The sequence below is a fragment of the Eulemur rufifrons genome, chromosome 15 (assembly GCF_041146395.1).
Source record: "Eulemur rufifrons isolate Redbay chromosome 15, OSU_ERuf_1, whole genome shotgun sequence".
In the NCBI taxonomy this organism is placed as follows: domain Eukaryota; kingdom Metazoa; phylum Chordata; class Mammalia; order Primates; family Lemuridae; genus Eulemur; species Eulemur rufifrons.
Genome location: NC_090997.1, coordinates 81,017,538 through 81,042,403, shown reverse-complemented (window position 1 = coordinate 81,042,403; position 24,866 = coordinate 81,017,538).

The following is a 24,866-nucleotide window of genomic DNA, read 5'->3' as shown; positions in this document are numbered from 1 at the left end:
CGTGGATCTTTCTTGTGCTGGTCCGTGTGTAACTCTCTTTTGAGTACTTCTTGCAGGGCTGGTCTTGTCTTGGTGAATTCCCTCAACCTTTGTTTATCTGAGAATGTCTTGATTTCTCCTTCGTATAGAAAACTTAGCTTAGCTGGGTACAAGATTCTAGGCTGGGCATTATTCTGTTTCAGAAGCGTGAAAATGGGGCCCCAACCTCTTCTTGCTTGTAAGGTTTCAGCTGAGAAATCTGGCGTAATTCTGATGGGTTTTCCTTTGTAAGTTACCTGTTTCTTTCTCCTTACAGCTCGGAGAAGGGACTCTTTAGTGGATATTTTGGTCAGCCTGATGACTACGTGGCGTGGTGTTTTCCTATTTGCTATGAATCTCCCAGGGGTCCTTTGAGCTTCTTGAATCTGTATGTCTAGAGTATTGGCAAGGCCTGGAAAATTTTCCTCGATTATGTCTTCAAATAGCTTGTCCAACCCTTGCTTATTGTCTTCTTCACCCTCAGGGATGCCAATAACTCTCAAGTTAGGTTTCTTCACATAATCCCACATTTCTTGAAGACTCAGATCATTTCTCTTACTTTTTTGATCTATCTCTGTGACTGACTTATTTAGTTGAAAGGAGTTATCTTCAATTTCTGAAATTCTTTCCTCTGTTTGATCTACCCTGCTTTTGAGACTTTCCACAGTGTTTTGTAGCTCTCTGAGTGAATTCTTCATTTCTAGGAGTTCAGTTTGGTTTTTCTTCAATATTTCAATTTCTTTAGTGAATTTTTCCTCCAAATCCTGAATTTTTTTTGCATTTTCCTTGTGTTGTCTGTCCATTGATTCTTGTATATTATTTAGCTTGTTTATGATCCATAATTGGAATTCTTCCTGTGACATGTTGGTGTTTTGAGTCTGGTTTGTGTCAAATGGTTGAGAGCCGGTATTTCTCTTTGGGGGTGAGCTTTCTGTTTGATTCTTTGTGCTTCCTGTGTTTTTTCGCTGGGCCCTTCCCATCTAGATTAATCGTTGGATCTTTACTTATAGATTTAGTCTGGTTAACAGCACTCTCTGTGCTCTATTCTTAGGCTGTGGAGTAGTCTAGGTATATTGCTTCCTTTGGCAAGAGGGGAAGACTGTTGTGAATTGTTTAGAAATTTTTCTATTTCAGTTGGGGGACTGCTTCTGATGGGTCCAATCCTAGAGGATTGGAGTGATCCAAGACTGCTTTGGTGAGTTAGGACACTGTGTTGTAGTCTTTCAGAGGGCAGGCAGGGTCCACACTAGTAGTGGGCCAAAATTCTCTTTGTTTGTTTGTTTCCCTTTGGTTCTTCCTCTATAGGGGTGGTTTCTGTCTCTATCTGCAGGAAAAATACTAGTTGTGGGGAGTGGATGGTGCCCTCGCTCGCTCAGCGCCCCATTTGCCGCAACTCCCACAGGCAAAAGTCTGCCTTGGCCCAATGTCCCCAGGGACCAGGCTCCACACTCTCGCTTCTGGAGAAGTAGTCAATGTTTAGACGTGGGTGGGGACCCTATATAAGGTCTGTGGACCAGGGGAGGGGGCCGTCCAGGGAGCCTCTTGGCACCCTATTGCTCCGCAGTGACTTGGCTGTGGGCCCCAAGATGGCTATTGCGCGCCCGCAGATCGCCGGCGTTGGGAGTGGCTACTCAGGTTCCGGTATGTACCAGAGCCAGGGGCCTGGCCCGTTCCCAAGCTCAGCGTGGGTTCCCAGTTAGAAGGCAAAAAGAGAGAAGAAATAAGGAAAAAGAAAAAAGAAAAGAAAAGAAAAAAAGAAAAAAAAAAAAAAAGAAGTGAAAAGAAAGAACAGAAGGAGAAGAAAAAGAAAGAGAAAAGAAAAGGAGAAGAGAAGAGGAAAAAAAGAAAAAAAATAAAAAAAAAAAAAAAATAAAAAATAAAAAAAAAAATAAAAAAAAAAAAATAAAAAAAAAAAAAAAACAAAGACAAAAACAAAAACCAAACTAACAAATAACACAAAGAGACCTAACCCAGAAACAGCGAAAACACAAACACAAAAGAACAGAAACAGAGCTACACAGCACCACAGCGCGTCGCTAAACGAAGGGATACACAATTCTGAAGTATACAGTTCAGCGGCTCAATGATCGTGTTTTTGCGCCTTAGCGCAGCTCCGCCCCTTCACGCCCGCTCCGTTGGTTCCGGAGCGGCAACTCAGTGTTTATTTTAAGTCTTAGCGCAGCTCCGCCCCTTCACGCTGAGTGCCGCCGGCGGAGATGGCGCGGGCCCAGAGACCAGCGGGGGGCGCCGGGGAGAGAGAGCCGCTGGGCACCTTATGGCTCCCGAGCGGTTCCGACTTTGCTTTCAAGATGGCGCCCGCAGCGCTCCGGGGTCGGAGGGGGACCGGCTCCCCGGCAGGCAGAGACCAGGGACCGCCGCTGCCGGGGGGTTTGGCGGGCAAAGCCGCCGGGGGCCACCGGCTGAAGAACCACCGACAAAAGTAGCGCAGAGGTACAGCGCAATTCGCTGATCGGGGATTGTTCGTGCCCCTCCCCCCTGGCACAGGTCCGTCCCTTCTCGCCAAGGACTGTCTCAGCCGAGACTTCCCAGGTTCCAAGCTATTCTCCCGAAAAAGCCTCCTGTCTGCAATGCCCTACGTCTCGCTCGGAGATTCTGCTCTGGCTTGCGAGGGGGTCTCCAAGCAATTGGGGGTGGAGGTCAGTGAGGAGCGCAAGCCGCTTTTCCTAAAGACTGCCCCCGCCCCACCTGGGGGCGGGCGCAGCCGCCTGCGCTCCGCTGGCTACTGTCTGTTCCGCGCCTTCCGCAGAGTTCCGCGATCTTAATTTCTGTTCACCTCAGACCTCACTTGCTCTGTTTGTCCCACGCTGATTCTCCGTGGATTCACACCGCTGTTCCTGTGTGGGAGCGGTCCTCTAGCGTTGTGGCAGGTCTGGATCCACGGTTCCTCGCCGGAGCGCAGATCCAAGCAGTCACCGCCACTCCGCCATCTTCCTATTCGTCTCTCTATGCCTGTGTTTTAAGTTATAAGTCTAGACGTGAATAAAAACACATATAACTTATTTTTCTGGATCAGATGGCTTCATAAAAGAAACCATAGATACATTAAACTCTTGTGAATTAATGGTAGATGCATGAAAGTGGAAGTAATACCATAGAAGATAGAGTGTTGGTTGCCTAGTGGAAGTTATTTGTATAATTAAAGATCCAGAATTGTGTATTCTGCTTTGTTTTTCCACTCTCTTAAGGAGGAATTTCTAAAGAACTTGTATTAATACCTATAAACTGTGTAAGCAAATCACTTTAGAATGCATTTTTCCAGTGTATTTCTTGCTTTGCTCACATGCTTTCATAAGGGATACAACAAAGCTTTTAACCTAACCTGAAAATGTAAAGCTTCCTTCTCTGATGACCTTGAGGAGAACATCTGAATTATTCAAAATGTCTGAATTACATTTTCCTTATTAAGTCAATTTTACTCTGAGGGGATTTCAATGAAAAATGATATTGGTATTTTGATAGGAATTGCATTGAATCTGTAGATTGCTTTGAGCAGTACGGTCATTTTAGCAATGTTGATTCTTCTAATCCATGAGCATGGGATGTTTTTCATTTGTTTATGTCATTTATGATTTCTTTCATCAGTGATTTATAGTTCTCCTTGTAGAAATCTTTCACCTCTTTGGTTAAATATATTCTTGAGTAATTTTTTTCACAACTATTGTAAATGGGATTGAGTTCTTGATTTGGTTTTCAGCTTGGTTGTTATTGGTGTACAAAAATGATACTAATTTGTGTACCTTTATTTTTGTAACATGAAACTTTTCTGAATTCATTTATCAAATCTAGGAGTCTTTTGAAGAATTCTTTAAGGTTTTCTAGGTATAAGATCATACCACCAGCAAACAAAGATAATTTGACTTCCTCGTTTCTAATTTGGATACTGTTTATTTTCTCTTACCTGATTGCTCTGGCTGGAACTTCTTGTACTATGTTGAATAGAAATGGTGAGAGTGAGCATCCTTCTCTTGTTCCAGATCTTAGGAGGAATGTTCTCAACTTTTCCCCATTCAGTATATTGTTGGCTGTGAATTTGTCACATATGGCTTTTATTATTTTTAGTTTATGTTTCTTCTATGCCTTGTTCGTTGAGGGTTTTTTATCATGAAAGGATACTGGATTTTATTGAATGCATTTTCTGCATCTATTGAAATTATATGGTTTTTGTTTTTAACTCTGCTTATGTGTAAATCATATTTATTGACTTGCATATGTTGAACCATCTTTACAAACCTGGAATAAAATCCACTTGATTGTGGTGTATTATATTTTTGATGTGCTGTTGGATTCAGTTTGCTCATGTTTTGTTGAGTATTTTTGCACCTATATTCATCAGGGGTATTGGTTTCTAGTTTTCCTTTTTTCTTGTGCCCTTTCCCTTACCCTGGTATCAGGGTAATACTGGCTTTGTAAAATGAATTAGGGAAGAATCCCTCTTTCTCAATCTTTTGGAAAAATTTAAGTAGTATTGGTACCAGTTCTTTGTATATCTGATAGAATTTGGCAAGGAATCAATCTGGTCCTGGGCTTTTTTTTTTTTTTTTTTTTCCTCTGAATCAATGTCACCACTCGTTATTGGCCTGCTCAGGATTTTTATTTCTTCCTGATTCAAACTTGGGAGTTTGTATGTTTCCAGAAATTTACCTGTTTCCCCTAGTTTTGTAGTTTGTGGACACAGAGAGGTTCATAGTAGTCTCAAATGATCTTTTGTATTTCTGTGCTATCAATTGTAATGTAATGTCTTCTTTTTCATTTCTGATTGATCTTATTTGAATCTTCCTACTCCTTTTTTTGGTTAATCTAACTAGAGATTTATCAATTTTGTTCATATTAAAAATCAACTTTTTGTTTTGTTGATCCTTTGTATTTTTTCAATTTCATTTAATTTTGCTCTGATCTTTGTTATTTCTAAACAGCTCTCTAATTACCTGTGTAACATAGGGGGAATAGAAAATATACATTTTTCTATGAATCACCAGCATAAAGCATGTAATGAGATACAATATTAGGATAATAGTATTTTTAAACCATACAGATACAAGGATGAAGCTCTTATTAGTAAATGGTACAAAGTAGAATTAAAATCCAGGTCCCTGGAAACTTGTTCTGCCTCAACACACTGCTCCCTCAAAACAAATGTATAAATCGATAATACATAAATAAATTAATAAAATATCCATACTCATTACATTTCAAAAACTAATGAAGATTTTTTAAAATTTCATACTCTCCAAACAAAAAGATAATGACTAGCTGTTTGGTGATGTGTTTTTACCTAGTTTATTTTTATATTCCAGTTTAAAAGCAATCATAGTTGTACTAATATAGCATAATATAATTTTAGACCCTACTTTTCCATTTAACTTTATAATGAACATATACCATAGTTTTAAAACATTTGTAAATATGCATGGGTGGTATTTCATTGAATTGGATGTTCCATAATTTAGAAAATGCTTTCTACTTTTGGTCTAATTTTGAAGTAGAGTCCTCCAGGTTTAAATATTTTGTACAGATGCCTGAAAATAAAATAATTTTGACTTGTACCTCTTGTGACTTTAAAAGTACAGTGCTCATTCTAGTTAAACTCAATCCTTCTCAAGAAGAATCTTGAGGCCAGGTGCAGTGGCTCACGCCTATAATCCTAGCACTCTGGGAGGCCGAGGCGGGAGATTTGCTTGAGGTCAGGAGTTCAAGACCAGCCTGAGCAAAAGCAAGACCCCTGTCTCTACTGAAAAATAGAAAGAAATTAGCTGGACAACTAAAAATATATAGAAAAAATTAGCCGGGCGTGCTGGCACATACCTGTAGTCCCAGCTACTTGGGAGGCTGAGGCAGTAGGATTGCTTGAGCCCAAGAGTTTGAGGTTGCTGTGAGCTAGGCTGATGCCACAGCACTCTAGCCCAGGCAACAGAGTGGGACTCTGTCTCAAAAAAAGAAAAAAAAAAAAAAAAAGAAGAAGAATCTTGAGAAAAAAATACATCAATGGCAAAGTGTGAACAGGCAAAAGAACTGCCAATAGTAGGAAAGAGCTATTCCTATGATGTTGCAATTCTCAGAGCCAAGGAATAAGTCTTGGATATTTTGGGATTGGTTTGCTCAAATATCAGATTTAAAGAAGTCTTCAGGTTCACATTTTTCATGGATTAGTCTGTCTTTGACTCTTTATCCTTATATAGTAGTGACTGAACTGGTTACATTTTAAAAAGAAATGAAGAAAAAGTTTTTCTGAATAAATCAAATTTTATGTTTCTGTTTCTCCCAAATTATTTTCAAATGCAAGAAAAAGCAAACCACACAGAAGAACTGCACACTGCAGTGAAACTGGAATGCAAGACTTCATCAGAAGGAACAAACTTTGGATAATTCAACCACAAAATATGTGAACCACAAACAAGTGTAAATACACAAGCAGACACAACACACACACACACACATACACACACACACACACACAGAGGTCTGCTCTTTTCCCAGGAATTTTCATCAATGTAGTTTAAAAAAAAAAAAAGAGCTTATTCATGTCCCCGCAAAAGTATATGAAAATTCCACATTTATTTCCATGTTTAAATGTTGGCTTTGCAAATAACTATCAATATTCTTTTAAAAAAACACAAAAGACATGGAAGAAAGTTTCTTAGGATCAGGCCATAAATAGCAGATTAAAGTTGAAAATAAATTACTATGCCTTAAATCTTCTTCTAAGATCTAGCCCCAAAATACTTCCCTAAAATATAAGAGTTTCTAGTGTGAATCATTTTTGCTCCTCTCTATCATGTATGCTCATTTGTGTCAAGAGCAGAAAATTTTTACCAAGCAAAGCAAAATTAGGGATAAAGACATCCATCATATTGTCTCTTTCCTGGGTGCAGCAATTAAGTCAAAAAGCAAGGCAACTAGAGCATAGTGGTCTAAGTTCAAATTATACTGTCTCTGCCAGTTGCCATAAATATTTCAAAAATCTTAGTTATGCATAAATTATAGACTTTAAGCAAAATTTTGACTTTTTCATTTTCTCAGATAATTAAAACTTTCACTAGGCCATGCAAGTTCTTTTAGGAACTTTTATAGTAAAATGAAAGTTTAATATGACTTTCAAATCCCTTGGGGAAATAATAATGTCCTATATTTCTAGAGTGGCTTATGGTTTTCAAAGACCATTCATTTCTTCATTATACCTTATATGTGTTGAGTACTCTGTTAGGTGTCAGGAATTTCTGCATGAATAACACAGCACACATTCAGGAAGAGTGTTGTTGTGTATAGAGGTAAGCAGATAATTTAAAAGGTGATTCAGCACTTTTATTTCTGAAAATATGATAGGATAGTTGTCTAGAAAAAACCCTTCCAGAAAAGAATACCTAAAAATACTGAATATATTTTTGTAAGATAATATATTTTTGTGTTGTTTTTCTGATGAGAAAATCAATGAAAACTTGATGGGCAGAAATGACAAGAAGGTGTTAATCCAAAAGACAAGTTCCAAAACCATTGTTTGCCTTGAGGGCATCTGACATACCTGGTGGCCCAGAACTACATGGACAGAGCAGAGTCTGTGCAAGGGACAATGTAAGAGAAAAGAAACAGCCTGAAGCCAAAAGCCTCCAAAAGGTGACATCCCTAGTTGATGAACTAGGAAAGAATGTGCTAAGGAGATTGAAACTATGTAAGGAAGTATTAGTGAGAGTTACCAGAAAAGCCAAACTGATGATTCCAACTCAAAATATTGCAGATTTTGGAAAGATACACACTATGGAGTAAATACCTTCCATGCATTTTAAGAAAAGTAAGAGTACATTAAGATGTTGAAGAAGGACATTTTTTAGAAATCATTAGATATTTTTCAAAAATGAACCAAATTATGAGTCTAGAAATTAAGGCATTACCCAAAATACAGGGAGAAGGAGATTGAAAATATAAAAGATACTTAAGCAAACAGAAGAAAATGAAGATCATTATACTTCTGAAGTATTGGAAGCATAATGAGAGAGAGAATGGGGACAAGGAAATATTGAGAGTTAATTATTTAGGATTTGCTAGTATTGTTGATAGATTCCAATCTTTAGCTTCCAAAAGTCCAACAAATATAAAGCAGAGTTTTACACACACACACACACACACACGCAGACATGCTTCTAGACACATGGCAATGAAACAGCAGAACACCAAAGACAAAGAGAAGATCTTGAGAGACAAGATGAAATAACTTCAAAAAAATGAAACTTAAACTGAAATAGACTTCTCAATAACAACAGATGTCAGAATGATATCTCCAAAGCTCTGAAAGAAAATAAATGTCAAACTAGAATTTTAAACTCAGTAAAATTATATTTTGAGAATAAAGATGAGATGAAGACATTTTTCATGTTCCCAGAAACAAACACTTAACATATAGAATACCGGAATTTGAGATATAAACCAAATTATTAAAATAATCCTTTATATTTGTTTTCTGCTTTAGAATTTACAACATACTTTCACTTTTTTTCATTAGAGCCTTATTAATATGGTGATATCATTGCCTCAAATAAAAGTTAACGGTTTTTCAAAGTTGGAAAAACAAGTTTTATTACTAAATCATTTAAAATGACAAAATAATATGTAATTAATTCAGCTAACTTTGAAAAACATTTAGAGGGGAAATAATAAAAATCATTCAATATCTCATTCCCCAAAGGTAAACACTGGTAATATTTTGTCCTAAAATTTTCCTATAATTTTCCATGCATATGTCTGTTTATGATACACTTTTTTCCTTGAAAATAGATCATAAGCATACTACTGTGCCAATCCTTTTTTTATAATCATATTTTTAATTGATAAGTAGCCTTTTGTAATATGAATACTGCCTAATCATTAAGTTACTTACTACTTAGCTGCTGTGGTGATTTGGATTATTGTACAGCAAATATTTACTTCCCTCCCTTCCCTACTGTGGAAGATTTTCTGTTGATATTGAGCTTGGTCATGGAACTTATTTTGGTCAATGGAAGTTAATAGATTTTATGGAGACAAAGATTTTAATTGTGCTTGCCCTAGTTAGTATAGCTCTGGTGCTTTGATGCACAGGTAGTTACTGTCCTTTTAGCTTGAGTCCCCAAATAAGCACATGGAACAAACCTGAACACAAATGGGACTTTGGAGCCTAGCCCCACAGTTGCAGAGCTGCCCAGTTACACCTAGTCTAGATCAGCTAACCCCAGGAACATCAGAATAAATGCTTGCTGTTGTAAATCATTTTCTGACTTTGAGGTCCAGGGACATTTTGCCAAGGGGAAAGATTATGGTACTGGGCATCAATTTGCAAATACAATGGTTTCTTTATATGGCCATTACATTACCTGACTCTACATTGATGCATATAATATTTTGATTAGTTGTGTTCAGTCACACAAAGAGAAGTCAAGTTAACTTAATGAAAAAATACAGATCAGGTTTGTCTTTCACAAGAAAAGCTGCCTGCAAGATGAGCTAACAAATCACTTCCAAATTTTTACATACATCTAAATGTGTACCCCATATCTTTGAGCATGTATTCAAATGATGATAACACACGATGGAATGGAATATAAAGCAAAAAAGTGAAAACAAAGTTCTAGAAACTAGAGGGTAGAGTCATTGTCTAGTTGGATATTTTAACTTTTCAGTTGTCTTGAAGACTTTTCATATCTTTTTAGTTGTCTTGAAGGAGAAGTATAGATGGATAGGTAGTGATACTGGCCTGGGACAGTGGGAGAAATGTAGAATCAAGGTATAATGGATGGAAATAAGCCTAGTTTAGATATCCAAAAATCTAAGAGAGTTATGAGAATTAATACAAGCAAGTAGGTTGGGTGTCCATAATGAGTGATTTTATTTTATATATATACACACACTGCTCTGAAAGTGTATCTTTCTATATAATGCTTAAAATAGTATAATCATGAAGACAAGTATAAACATTTCCTGAATTTATTTCTCTGTCCAGAGTAAGGTTGTGCTCGTGCCTCATGCATGTCAACACTGTAACACGGTGTTAGTTGGTATCAGTGAAACTGGACATCGGGATCTCAGCTTTCAGGCTCCTCACAACAACATTCTCCATTGAAGGGTTCAGTTCAGGAACATCTCCTGCCATATTAATCTTATTTGCTGTAATGTGTTACGGACATGTGGGGCCAGTATGGGATTTGTACATGTATCCAACTCCGCCTTGAAACAGCTCAGGCTGAAGGGTGTAGGCCTGGGTCATGGCCAACTATTTCTCAGGCCCTAGGAACTGCTTAAAATCACAGTTTACTCATTGGGCATTCAAGACCATGGATGTCTGTGGCATTTCCCTTCACCCCAGGGAGTCTCAGATCTTTTGGGCCCACAAATTATTCGTCTATAAAATGATGTCATAGTGAATGCACTGAGGAAGCACTACCAGATGATACTTACAAGGACAGAACAAAATGACAGCACTGTCAAAGGCTTCCACGCATTCCCAGAATCATTTTTGGATAGTCCCTATTCACCAGATGTGAACTTAATGCACCGTAGTCAGCTAACTCTGGGATGATTCTACTCCCACATTGCTGACCATAATTATTTCCTGCTGTAAGAATACTACTCTCACTGAATGTGAAACTTACTTCGGTTTTCCCATATTGGCTTTCATGTCAAGTTATGTAAAATAGTATTTTTCAAAGTATAAAACAGATAAGATTTATATAAATTTAAGGGATTAATTAATATACCAAAAAGCCTTGCTCTACTACTGTTTCTCTAAACAGAGAATTCCTTTTCGTGTTTATGAAATGATATTTAGTGTCTCTAGCTTAGTCCAAAGAAGCTGATTCACTTCATTTAATACAAAAAGGGAAGATGAGAAAGAGTCCACTCAAAGCAAGATTAACCACATGGTGCTTACCCCAGTAATCTTCCCATGGTGCCTTCCCACCTTCCTCCTTACTCAACAATCAAATGGCAAGGGGGTGTTATGTCTTTATACATTCAGACTGCCATAACAAAATACCTCTAACTGAGTGGATTATAACAAAAGAAATTTATTTCTCACAGTTCTGGAGGCTGGAAAGTCCATCAGATTCAGTGTCTGGTGAGGGCTCCCTTTCTGCTTCAAAGATGGTGCCTTCTTCTGGCTGCATATTCATATGGTAGTTGGGGAGAACAAGCTCCCCCAGGCCTTTTTTATAAAGGCACTAATCCCACTCCAGAAGGCTTCACCCTCATGACCTAATTACCTTCCAAAGTCCCCACCTCTGAATTGCATCACTTTGGAGGAGGTTAGGTTTCAACATATGAATTTTGAAAGGGCACATTTAGACCATAGCACTGAGGGAGCTATACTACCACAAGAATAAATTTTAAAGCATTCTAATTTTTTTTCCCATAAGAACATAATTTTTAAAAAAATTTCAGGGGCAGGCGTGGTGGCTCATGCCTGTAATCCTAGCACTATGGGAGGACAAGGCAGGAGGATCGCTCAAGGTCAGGAGTTCGAGACCAGCCTGAGCAAGAGCAAGACCCTGTCTCTACTAAAAATAGAAAGAAATGATCTGGACAGCTAAAAATACATATAGAAAAAAAAATAGCCAGGCATGGTGGTGCATGCCTGTAGTCCCAGATACTTGGGAGGCTGAGGCAGAAGGATTGCTTGAGCTCAAGAGTTTGAGGTTGCTGTGAGCTAGGCTAATGCCCTGGCACTCTAGCCCAGGCAACAGAGTGAGACTCTGTCTCAAAAAAAAAAAAAAAATTCAGAATATTAGGGGGTACAAACGCTTTGATTCCATAAATTGCCTTTGCACTACTGGAGCCACAGCTACAAGCATGCCCATCCCCAAGATAGTGCACACCGTCACCCCTTAGGTGTGAATTTACCCATCACCTCCTCCCCTCTCTCACCTGGCCGACACTCGATGAATGTTACTTCCATATGTGCATATGTGTCGATTGATTAGTTCCAATTTAATGGTGAGTACATATGTTTGTTTTTTCATTCTTGTGATACTTCACTTAGAAGAATGGTCTCCAGTTCCATCCAGTATAATACAAGAGATATTGGTTCACCATTTGTTTGTATGGCTGAGTAGTACTCCATGGTATACATATACCACATTTTATTAATCCACTCATGTATTGATGGGCACTTGGGCTATTTCCACATCTTTGCAATTATGAATTGTGCTGCTATAAACATTCAACTACAGGTGTCTTTTTTATAAAATGTCTTTTTTTCCATTGGATAAATACCTTTGGATTTCTGGATCAAATGGTAGGTCAACTTTTAGTTCTTTAATGTATCCTCATAAAACTTTCCATAGAAGTTGTATTAATTTGCAGTCCCACCAACAGTGTGTAAGTTTTCCTTTCTCTCCACATCCACACCAGCATTTGTTGTTTTGGGACTTTTTGATAAAAGCCGTTCTCACTGGAGTTAAGTGATATATCATTGTGGTTTTGATTTGAATTTCCCTGATGATTAGAGATGTTGAGCATTTTTTCATGTTTGCTGGCCATTAGTCTATCTTCTTTTGAAAAGTTTCTGTTAATGTCCTTTGCCCACTTTTTGATGGAGTTGTTTCATTTTTTCTTGCTGATTTCCTTGAGTCCTTTATAGATTCTAGCTATCAGCCCTTTATCGGATGTATAGCATATAAATATTTTCTCCCATTTTGTATGTTTTCTATTTGCTCTATTGATTGTTTCCTTGGCTGTACAGAAGCTTTTTAATTTGATCAGGTCCCATTAATTTATTTTTGTTGTTGTTGTGATTGCTTTTGGGGTCTTGTTCATAAATTCTTTGTCAAGGCTGATGTCTATAAGAGTTTTTCCAACATTTTCTTCTAGAATTCTTACAGTTTCATGCCTTAGGCTTAAGTCTGTTATCAATTGTGAGTTGATTTTTGTGAGTGATGAGAGGTGCAGATCTTGTTTGAGTCTTCTACATATGGCTATCCAATTTTCCCAGCACCATTTATTGAATAGGGATTCTTTTCCCCAGTGTATGTTTTTGTCTGTTTTGTCAAAGATCAGATGGCAATATGAGGATGGTTTTATATCCGAGTTCTCAGTTCTGTTCCATTGGTCTATGTCTCTGTTCTTGTGCCAGTACCATGCTGTTACTATAGCCTTGTAGTTTAGCTTGAAGTCTGCTAAATTGATGTCTCCCAATTTGTTCTTTCTGGTTAAGGTTGTTTTGGCTATCCTCCATAAAATTTTTGATATAGACAGTGAATAGATACATCCACTTGCTTTCACTCCTAAACAAACAGTCAAGATAATTTAGGCCTGTGCTTCTTAAATATTAATGCTCATATTATCATACCAGGAGATCTTGGTAAAATGCATATTTTGATCCAGGCAGTCTGAGAATCTGCATTCTAACAAGCACTCAGGAGGTGCTGCTGCTGCTGCTCTTCCAGAAACCCTCCTTTGAGAAGCAAGGTTCTAGAGGACAGATGATGTGTGCTGTAGAGGTCATTCCAGCGACACATTCTCATGGATCTTTAGTGGCATACTTCTTCACGGTAGCTTTGTCCCAACATACAAAACAGATGCTAGCAACCTTTGATGTCAGTTTAAATTTTACAATTTCAATATTGTGCCAAACAACCCAAATTCAAAAAAGAGGCCACATATTTTTAATGCATTTTTTTCTGGAGTCCTTTTGTAGAATCTGACTACAAATCATTTTTTAAATAATATGCACAGTAGTGCTTCCTCCCACTCGAATGAGAACACATCAAAAATGTCAATCTGAAGATGTAATAATCTATTCTTAATATCAATGTTTTAAAGACTCATTTAATTAAAACAAACAAAAAGAAAAGCCTTTCCCTTTCTCTGAACCCACAAGTCTGATAAGTTGCTGGCGTCATTTCTCAGTGTAATCTTAATATAACACATCCACCTCTCAAAAAGCCTTTATAAAACCATCCAAATAATTTCAACCATTCTCCTTGTGCTATTGTCATGTTACTTAATACACACCAGCACACATGCTCATGCACACAGTCATATGTACACAAATGAGTACACACAAGCCTACACATTGTCTAAAGGTATTTGTTATACAAATATCACACCATCATTACTTTTCTTTATCTTGGATTTGAGCATATTACATTTTTCAGACTTTTCAATAATATGCTGATAGTGATTAGGATTTTATATAATCTATGGATTAAGTTTTTCCAGGAACTTCCAATTTTACTCTAAGATGACTCCAGTATGCTGAAAGAAAGTTATTCCAACTAGAATGTGCTGAAGGGATGGATGTGGCTTCCATGCAATGATATTTCAGTTTTTTCCAAATAACATTCTTGTAGAGATTAGAGGATAATCTGGCAGCCAGACCCAGCCAATTAAAACAGTAATTGAAATGGTTTGAAATGTTTTCCTTGGCAAATTTTTGCTATTTTGCTTCATTTTGGGTTTCCTTGAATAACAAAAAAAATGGGGTCAATCATAAGACTCCTAATTTATTTTCTTGGTTATCTTTTCTCATCAAACAGAATAGGGCTGCTGTGGAGCCTAAATTAAAAACTGAAAACTGTGGTGTGGGGTGGTATGAAGGAAGGCATGAGAAAACATAAAACGATTCTTAAGCTAACACAAGTAAAGCTCCTCTGAGCATAGAATATGTGGGAGTTTCTGTTTTAGGTGGTAAAGACAAAATGAGGAGGGGGATTCAAAAGGAAAAAAATACAAATACAGTTGAGGCATTCTTGGAAAATGTCCTGAACAACTACACTATACATTTGTCTATATTTTCATTGAAAGTGCTCTAAAGCATGGTTGTGTTCCATCCTATTAAAGTATGAACCCTGTGGCGGGACTATATATATATATATAATACATATATATATATATATATATATATATAAAATTTCTTTTTTCCTTCCTTTATTTCTTTTCCCAACCCCACAACCCTGGTAAATGTGGTCAGTAAATAAATAGTTTTGATTACATTTTAAATGGACTGGAAATATGATACCATTTCTATGGACTATCAATTGGTCTCTTGTTTATTCTTATTTTCTTATTTTTAGGTTTCAAACAAAGCTCAAAGGTTTTTGAGAGGGATCAGATTTCCTAGTAGCATGTGTTAACCAATAATGATTTTCAATCACTCCAGACAACACATGCAGAACAAATTCCCCTTTTACTTGGAAATGAATTATAAATTTAACTTTATGAATGATTAACTCATGGAATTTATCTACATTATGCTGACATGAATATTTTTATGCAAATAAAAGAAAGAAAGTAAATATTCATTCCTTTAAATAATGCAAAAAATATATTTTTAATAACAACATAGGTGAGGTTTTGACTTTTTCCTGGAAGAACAAACTATATAATGTTGTATCATTCAGTGTTATATGATTAATTTATTTACACACTTCTTACTGTAAGAAAATCTCAAGCTATTCAAAAATGATACTGGTCTGTTTTCCAAATACACAGTCATGTCATTAGGAGCTGCATTGATCAAACTTCTATCCATGAATCTTGGAAAGCCGTGCCTGGTGTGTAGAAATCTTTGCCACTCCCAGGCAATGCAACAGAGCCAAGAACAGCAAGAAGCACAACAAATAGCAGCTGTGGCTCTTTGCATGTGTGGTACCGTTTAGGCTAATGCCCAGGGTATCATATCATTCATCCAAAGGGTGCAGCTGCACCAGTTGGCAGACTGTTGAAGACGGCAAAAACACAGAAGGCATAAACTGGCACCAATGCTCACCTCTCCCCACACCCACTCAAGTTCTTACAGCACCACTCTGGGCAGTGTTCACAGTCATGGCCAGCGTTTGGGCAAAACATGTAATATGACTCAGCCACAAAGCAGGTATCATCACTTGATTCTGTTACTGGTAGGTCTTCTATGTAGGCACATCTGAAATAAAGTGTATTAGTTCACTACAGCTGCATAACAAACCACCCCAAAACCTAGGGGCCTTAAACAGCAATCACTTATTGCTTACACCTATGTGGGTGAGATGGGGTTCAGATGATCTAGGTTGGACTAGGCTGGGTGGCTTTTTTCTCACTGTGATCCAGTGGATTGCCTAAGGCAGCTCTAGCCAATGTGTATTCATTCTGGGACCCAGGCTGAAGGGGCTGAAGCAACCTGGAAGAAATCACATGGCAATGGCAGAAATACAAAGATATAAGGGGAAATGCACAGAGCTTTTAAGGCCTAGGCTTAGAACTGGCAAATTGTCACTTCTATTCATATGCTATGACCAAAACAAGTCACATAGCCAAGTCCAAATTCAAGCAGAGAAGAATTACACTCTTTTCAGGAACAGACCACGGAAAAGACCTAGATTTGGGAAGAAATAAAGAGAATTAAATCCAACATATCTATCTGCCACATAAACCTATTCATTTTTTCTGGAAAAGAGTAATGATGATGATTGATGATGACAATAGTAATAATAGCAGCTATCTTTTATCATGCATTTACAGTGGCCTAGGCACTGCTCCAAACTCTAGATAGACAGATAAAATGTTATTTAATTCTAACAACAATCTTATGAAATGAGTACTATTATATCCTCCTTTTATCGACAAGTTAACTGAGGTAGGCAGGGGACAATTATTAAATTAAATTAAAAGGATATTTGTTGCTAATTTTCTTAAACAATTGTGCAGGCATATTATATAGATTATGTTCTGTACCTTTAGAGTTGCCTGCCACGGTATTTACCGGGTTGGGAGTAAATATAGGCTATCTGAACCATCATGTCATGGTCATCAAGGAACAGGGACATGAACATGTCATGCTTATCACTGGGGTTTACCTACACAATGTGCACACGAGTAGAACTTAGTAGCAGTGACCACCAAACAAACTAGCAATACCCTTGGCTCAAAAGCCAAAACAATTAGAATGGACTTAAGGAATATGACAATGAAATTTTGAGGAGGAATTCAATAGGATTCCCCTTTGCTTTCTATTGCGTTTAGGTTTGAGGCTTACAGAAATTTGCACTGACTGAGGGACTGACTTCTAGGGGTTGATAAGAGAAATTCTTTGCTCATTTATATTTTAGAGCACATTGGTAAAGGCAAATACTGCTGAAAGGGGAGGAGTAGAAGCGATTATTGTCTCTGCAGCAGAGGTGGGAGATACGGGAGCTGGACCAAAAACAGACATGGGGCTTCACTGCAGCTCCTAGGAAACCTGCACGGGGCCTGCCCAGTGCTGCCAGCCGCTGCTGAGATCAGGAGCAAGGGGGTAGTTTCCTGTGATTGTGGCAACTTCCTGAGTTCCTGAAAGGTCACAGTGGCTCCCTCTGGCCCTTACTCCTCCAGTGGACTTTTTTGATGCCTAATTTCCTATGTTTAAATCTTCTCCTGATTGAAGAAACTAGTTGACTAGTTGATTAAACCTGATTGTTTCAGGTGTTGAGTGTTGAAAGCTTGTAAACACAAATAAATCTAAGCAATTATGGTAAATTTGTTCAAAAGAAAATGATTATGACAAAAATATCTTTAGAAGTTAAAAATCTATGAACAGAAAATGATATCTTAATAATTTAGATTTTAAGGTACTCCTAACAAAGACTAAGATATTGGCTGGGCAGAATTGCCAAATAGGAAAAAAATGTATAGTTTAGTTTGTAATGAGAAAATGCTACTCTTAAAAAAGCACTTTATTGAGGGATGATTTTATTGACACATAAAAAGTAGCACATAATGTGCACAACTTGAGTTTGGAAATAAGTACATATCTGTGCAGCCATCACCACAATCTATGCAATAAACCTGTCCATCACCTCCCAAAGTATCCTCCTGACCTATTTATTTATTATTTTTTGTATGTATATGATAAGAACATTTAACACAAGATTTGTACTCCTAGAAAATTTTTCAGTATATAATACAGTATTCAACTATAGGCACTCTGCTGCGTAATAGACCTCTGGGATTTACTAATCTTGCATAACTGAAACTTTATGCACTTGGACCAGTACCTCTTCATTTCCCCCACACCCCAACCCCTCGTAATCACCATTTTATTCTCTGCTACTATAAGTTTGACTTTTTTAGATTCCACATATAACTTAGATCATGCAATATTTGTCTTTCTGTGCCTGGCTTATATCACTTAGCATAATGTCCTCCAGGTTCATTCATGTTGCCACAAATGGCAGGATTTCCTTCTCTTTAAAAGCTGAACAATATTCCACATTTTCTTTATCCACTCATCTGCTGATAGATAGTTAAGTTGTTTCTATATCTTGACTATTGTGAATAATGCTGCAATAAATATGGTAGTACAATATCTCTTTGAGATCCTGATTTCAATAAATACCCAGAAGTGGAATTGCTGGATTATATAGTAGTTCTATTTTTAACTTTTTGAGGAATCTCCACGCTGTTTTCCGCAGGAGCTGCAACAATTTACATTCCCACCAACAGTGTACAAGCATTGCCTTTTCTCCACATCCTTGCTGAACACGTGTTGTCTTTTATGTTTTAGAAATAGTCATCCTAAGGGGTGTGAGATGGTATCTCTTGGGATTTTTGATTTGCATTTCCCTGTTGGTTAGTGATATTGAGCATCTTTTCATATCTAGGTTGGTGATTTGTAGAAAGTGTTATTCTTGAATTTATTTTGAAAATACACATTGAAAAATGTTTTTGAAAAAGTTAACAGTAATCATTGATAGAATTAAAAGCTAGACGCATCAGTCTTGAATCATTTAATAATATTCAATAAAGTGTAACAAATTTGGAAAGCAAAACTCATTAATTCTCCCACTTATTCAGCAATTATTTCTTAACAGCCTATGAGTGCTAGGTAGGACATAGGTGCTAGGGAAACAACAGAGAACAAAACAAACAAATCCTTGCGTTCACGGAGCTTGGTTCTACAGTTGTGATACTGACAATCAAGATGTTAAATACACACATCATACAGTACTTTAAAAGAAGAGAGTTGCCATGAAAAATAAAATGGATGGGGAATTCTGGGGTGTAAATGTGCAATTTAAAATAGGGCGGTCAAGGTAGGCTCTATTGACAAAGGGATATTTGAGTCAAGGCTTACAGTAAGCAAGGAGTGAGCCACGCAGATAATGAAAACAAGATTTTTCCAGGCGTTGGAAACTGTTTCTGCGAAGAACCTGACCCTGGGATGTGCCTGGCATGTTCAAGGAAGAACAAGGAAGCCAGTGTTGCTTAGGTATAGAGTTTGTGTGAAAAAAGAAAAAGAAAAGGAAACAGGATATAACCTATTTAAGAGTTAAATTGAACAGTTAGCAAAATAGCAACAGAGGAAGATCTAAGTGTTTCCAGTTAGTTGGCTTTTCTTGCTTTTCTTTTTTTTAACATTATACTAACTTAATTAGCTAATTAATTAGCTGGGTAGGTAGGTAGCTAGTTTTAAGAAAGTGATATGTGCACAGGGTATATATTTTAAAATTTCCAATTGTGCAAAGGAGTGGACATTGAGGAGTAAGCCTCCCCTGCTGCCTTTACACAGTGTCTTGGCTCCCACACCCCAGAGGCTACAATGTCACCCAGTCTTCTATGTATGTTTCCAGAGACATTCCATGACTCTTTCTAATACACACTGCCAATTGAGGTAATCTGGAAAAGTAGAGTGTGTCTTTGAGATCTGGACAAAGTTTGCTTTCATAGACACCCCTTCATTTTTGTGCTGTAATTATAGACCCCGAAAGAGGACAGCAGCCCAAGTCGTGCTCATCCCAGATGGGTGGGGTGGGGCCTATCTTGTGAAGTCACCAGGTCACCTCATGAAGAAGCTACCTGTGTGTGGCCGCTATTTATTCTGAGAGCTATTTCTGTTCCCACATCCAGAGGAAGATTCCACGGCTGTCATTTCTTGTCTGTCATTTTCTCTGAAGGATAAGGAGTGATTTCACCGAGCACAAGAAACACAGGTGTAATGAAGTCAAAAAAACAAGCTGTAGGCAAAATAAATAAATAAATAGAATAATAAGGAAGTGAAAAACAAACGGAAAGCTTCTGTGCTTCACCAGTGGATGTGGAAAAGGGACAATCGGTTCTTTGATGAAAGTTAGGAATCCAAGCTTTTCCTCTAAGTGTAGCCAAAGTATGTATAATATATATTTCAGGCTTCCAGGCATTTCCCTTGCAGGTAAACAAATAGCAAACCACAAAATCTGTATTTCCTTGATGTTGCAGCCAGCCTTACATTTTAACATAAGGCTGCATAGTCTGAGTCTGCTTTGTGAGATGTCCTGTAGAATTTTCTAACCGTATTAGGAAAAGTGCCATACAAGCATAGTCTCCACTCCTCCAATCATAGTAAGATAAAGAAAAGGATGCTTTTTTTCTTCAGAAAGATTCCTGTGATTATAGCATTGTCAACACTCAACAATCTAACTCTATAATTATTAATACTAGTTTGCATAAGGTTTCTCAGACTAGGTAATCCCAAGTAGATGCTAAATCACCACCACTATCATCATCATCATCATCATCATTCTCATCATTATCAGAGAACGAGGGTAAGAATGGTGCCAATTGATTGTTACTTTGCATGTTTTTGGAAAAGCCTGTGGCAACATGTCTCAGACTTCTCAATGCCACCAGAATGTATGCTCTATGAGATAACGGCTATTTCCATAGTGCTTAGAACTGTGCCTAGCTCTTAAGTGATGGTTAGTTTTATGTGTCAACTTGGCTAGGCCATAGTACCCAGGTATTTGGTCAAAAATTATTCTAGGTGTTTCTATGAAGGTATTTTTAAAATATGAAATGCATATTTAAATCAGGAGATTATCAGTAAACCAGATTATCCATCATAATGTGAATGAGTCTCATCCAATCAATTGAAGACCTTCATAGAAAAAGACACCTCCCCAAGCAAAAAGAAATTCTGCCAGTTGACCGCCTTTGGACTCAAATTCCACTTTTCCCTGGCCTGCTGGCCTACTCCGCAGATTTTGGACTTGGCAAGCTTCTTTCAAAATTGTGTGATTTAATTTTTTAAAAGTCAGTCTCCCCCTCTCTCTCTCTCTCTCTCTCTCTCTCTTCCTCTGCCCATTCCCAGACACACATGCACACATACTCACACATCCTGTTAGTTCTGTTTCTCTGGAGAACCCTAATATACCTTAGTTACAAATATTAATAGCATTTGTTGAACAAAGGAATGAATGAGCCACTAATTCATGAGCAATGCATATTTCTCATGGATGTGGATGTGTTTTACATGTACTCAAATTTTGATTTTAGAATAACTGTTGAAGTCCTTATCGTACAAACCTTATAATTTCAAAGTAAAGTTTAGCTGTTCAGACTCTTGGCATTATTTTCCTGGTGACCTACTTAGGTGGCATTCAGCTTTCTATATGGTAAGAAAAGCAGTGACAGCTTTATTTGAAACTCCACCAACCCACCACTCTATTCTCAGCCTCACTCCACAGTGAAACTGCTAGGGGTTGACCAATCTTCAAAAGCCAAACTCTAGAAAGATTTTGTCCCCACAAAGAAGCCTTTCCAGTAGAAAATTCCATTTTCTGGAAAACAGCAGCTACATATCACTAGAATTTCTCTGATCTGTGGGCCATAAATAGCCAATTCTAGCTGCCACTGATCATTTTTCTTCAAGTGAACATTACAAATATAATGGGTGTTTGTATATATCTGTCTCCCAAAATCTACTTCAACACACATGTGCGAAAGAATAAAACTGCTGATATACCAGCATGCATTTTGCTGCTTTATCTGAAAAGAACAACAATGAAAACAAGGCTACAATGGTTTTTTAACCTGGCTGAGTTGAGATTTGTAATAGTCCCCCCTTATCCACAGTTTCGTTTTCTGTGGTTTCAGTTACTTGCAGTCAACCGTAGTCTGAAAACATTATAACACAGAATTTTGGGAGAGAGAAAAAGAGACAGACCATATTCACATAACTTTTACTACAGTATATTGTTATGATTGTTCTATTTTATTATTGTTGTTGTTTATCTCTTACTGTACCTAATTTATAAATTAAACTTTATCATGTGAAGGAAGAAACATAGTACATATACAGTTGGCTCCTTTCCAGTTTCAGGCATCTGCTGGGGGGTCCTGGAATGCATCCCCTGTGCATAAGGGGTGGGGCGGCTACTCTATTTTCTAAGAGACCATCTCTGCAATTAAGACGTATCTATAGTTTTCTACTGATGTTTCCAGTCCTTGAATTCCCTCAACTTGCTTTTTCTTAGGCTAAAAAAAAAAAAAAAAAATTACCTAAATTCCCTTCTCTCACTTGCGTCCCCTAACCCACATCAACCACCATGAAAGTTGAGTACTAGCTCTCTTGTGCTCCTTCAATTTTTAATTACTCTAATGCACATTTATTCTGGAACGACCCTCTGGTTCTAGCATAACCTCAGTTTATGACATCATAACTTATGCATCTGACTCAATCTGAAGATTCAAATCAATTCATGACAGTGGAGACCTTTGAGAAAGTAGCAAATAAATACATTAAGCATTCTTGAGATGCAAATCACGTAAACACAGACCTCCAAAATAGATGAGGAGAAAGCTGTGATTCAGTGATGGCCCTTTTTGGCAGCCTGTGTCTCATTCTCAACCTGATTCTCCCACTGCTGTGGCCCACTTGCTTCTTTCCTCAACATACTCTATCGAGAACATTTATGTTTACTATCCAAATGCCACTCTCCTTTGTCCCATGCTGAGGTCCAGGATATAAAGCTAATGTACTCGTGGGTGCTAATGGGTGAATACTTTGACCCTGCCAAATGCGAAATAGCACAGTTTTCTGGAGATGATGTCTTAACCTGAACAATGGAATCCACTAGTTGGAATTTTCAGTTGCTGTCTGATAGGCAGAAGAAATATTTGGGAAAAAAATGTCTTTTGGAGTCTGCTAAAGCGAAACAACTAGGAAATTGCCTTCTCAGACTGCATCGGGAGTCCAGCTTCTGCCTTCAAGCGTTTTCCTGACCTGTTGGGGCTTCATCCTCAGCACCCAGGGGGAGCCACGACCACAAAACAGCCTCCTGCCTGTCTGCCAGCTGGCTGTCCAGGCTCCACTATCCCGGGAAATCCAATTTCCTCGGAAATTATGATTTTCTTGGATGTTCAGCAAAAAAAGATAAAAAGATGAAAATATGGAAGAAGACAGTTATTGTACTATGAATATCAACTTTGGGTGAGAATTTTGTCATTTGATATAATTATTTCCCCTCCCATTTATTAGAAACGCTGGCTTCCTAACGTCATTCATAAGGAAATGGATCTGTGAGGCCTGACTTCTGATCTAGAGCAGAGCTGAGGAAGCCCTTGGAATGCAGCGTCTGAGGAGGACAAACGGAGGAAAAACTCAACTGACCTCCTATGTGAATTGGACAAAGCACCCTTCGAGATTAAAAAAGAAGAAAAATAGAATTTTTATATTGAAAATTAAAGCTGTTGAATGTCATCTAAGATGAGGCAGCATTATCCATTTCACAGGTTATAAAGCAAGAGAGAGGTCACATTAGGCACAAATTTGTAGTTGTAGAAATGGAGTAGCACTTTCTCTAAGGGAAGTTCATAAACTTGAGATTAGATATCAGAGAAGTCCCTGAGTTTAGGGAGAAGAAATAAATGAAACCGATTTGCTTGGGGAGTTGCTGTGAATAAGCCTCTGATGTTGGGCTAAGCAAAGGAAAAAGTTGTTGGGTCTTGAGTTTATTTTTTAAATTTTTTTTTCGTGAGTAGAAATGAGCTCATATAAATAGCATTTCCACTTTTGTACTTTTCCTAAACTACTCTTCTAAATTGTGATATTTAGCCATACCAATCCCCAGAGTTCCTCGTATTTCTGTCTCAGTACTGCTCATGTAATAAACAAAATTCTTATAAAAGCATTTCTAGAATGCAAAATCTGTAGTGGCCCAGAAAGGTATAAAGGGAGCTACATCTTAAATAGATTTATATTATTGGTGAAAATATGGCATAATAAAGCATATAGCATGGGGAACATGAGGGGTCTAAGTTTTAGGCCCGGCTCTTCTGCTGGCAATCCGGCACTGATCTCTCTGAGCCTTCGTATTTTTTTATCGGTGAAATAAGAGGGATGAAATGAATGACTCCTCAGCTTTCTTCCAACAAGGAGAATCTGACTTTGTTATGTAAGAATAGCCTGGATCTGGCTGAGGCCTGACCACAAATGACAATCTTAATAGCGGTGAGTAATGCACGGAATCACTTTTCAACAACTTGGAGAATCTTATATCTTGAAGAAAACCCAGGAAATCATATAACCTTGTCCCCCATCTCCAGTCCAGGATGGCATCTTAATTATTCAAATATGCTCTTCCAGGCTAATGATAAAGACTTCCCAGGAGGCAAACTTCACAACTTCCTCTGTGTCCTTAATGCCTGAAGTTCCTCCTTAGGTCTGGCCTGAGTCTTTCTGCTGGCTTTTCAACTTATTTTCATCTATTGTATCCTTAGCAGAGAGGGAACACAACTGGGGCAGACCATTCAAGTGTTATCTGTTATTAATCTGAGCCACGGTAAATTTGTGTTTACTAGAGTTTCTGTGGTCTTACGTTGCATTCCAGTGAAATGACAGAAACTGATCCCCGGATGGAATGTTCTCTTTCAGGTCTAAAATGGATGATAAAGGCTACAGGCTGGCAGGAATACTGAGCTGCTCTTGATAGTGGTCACAGGAAAGGGCATTGTTTCTCGTGCTGACCAGTCTCTGAGCAGCCTAGTATACAGCGGCTCTTGACATAGTGCGCTCTGAAAGACTGAATTTAGAAATATGAAACTATTTTTTTATAACAAAATATGGACTCAAGGAATTGTGTTTAAAAGAATCTGACAAA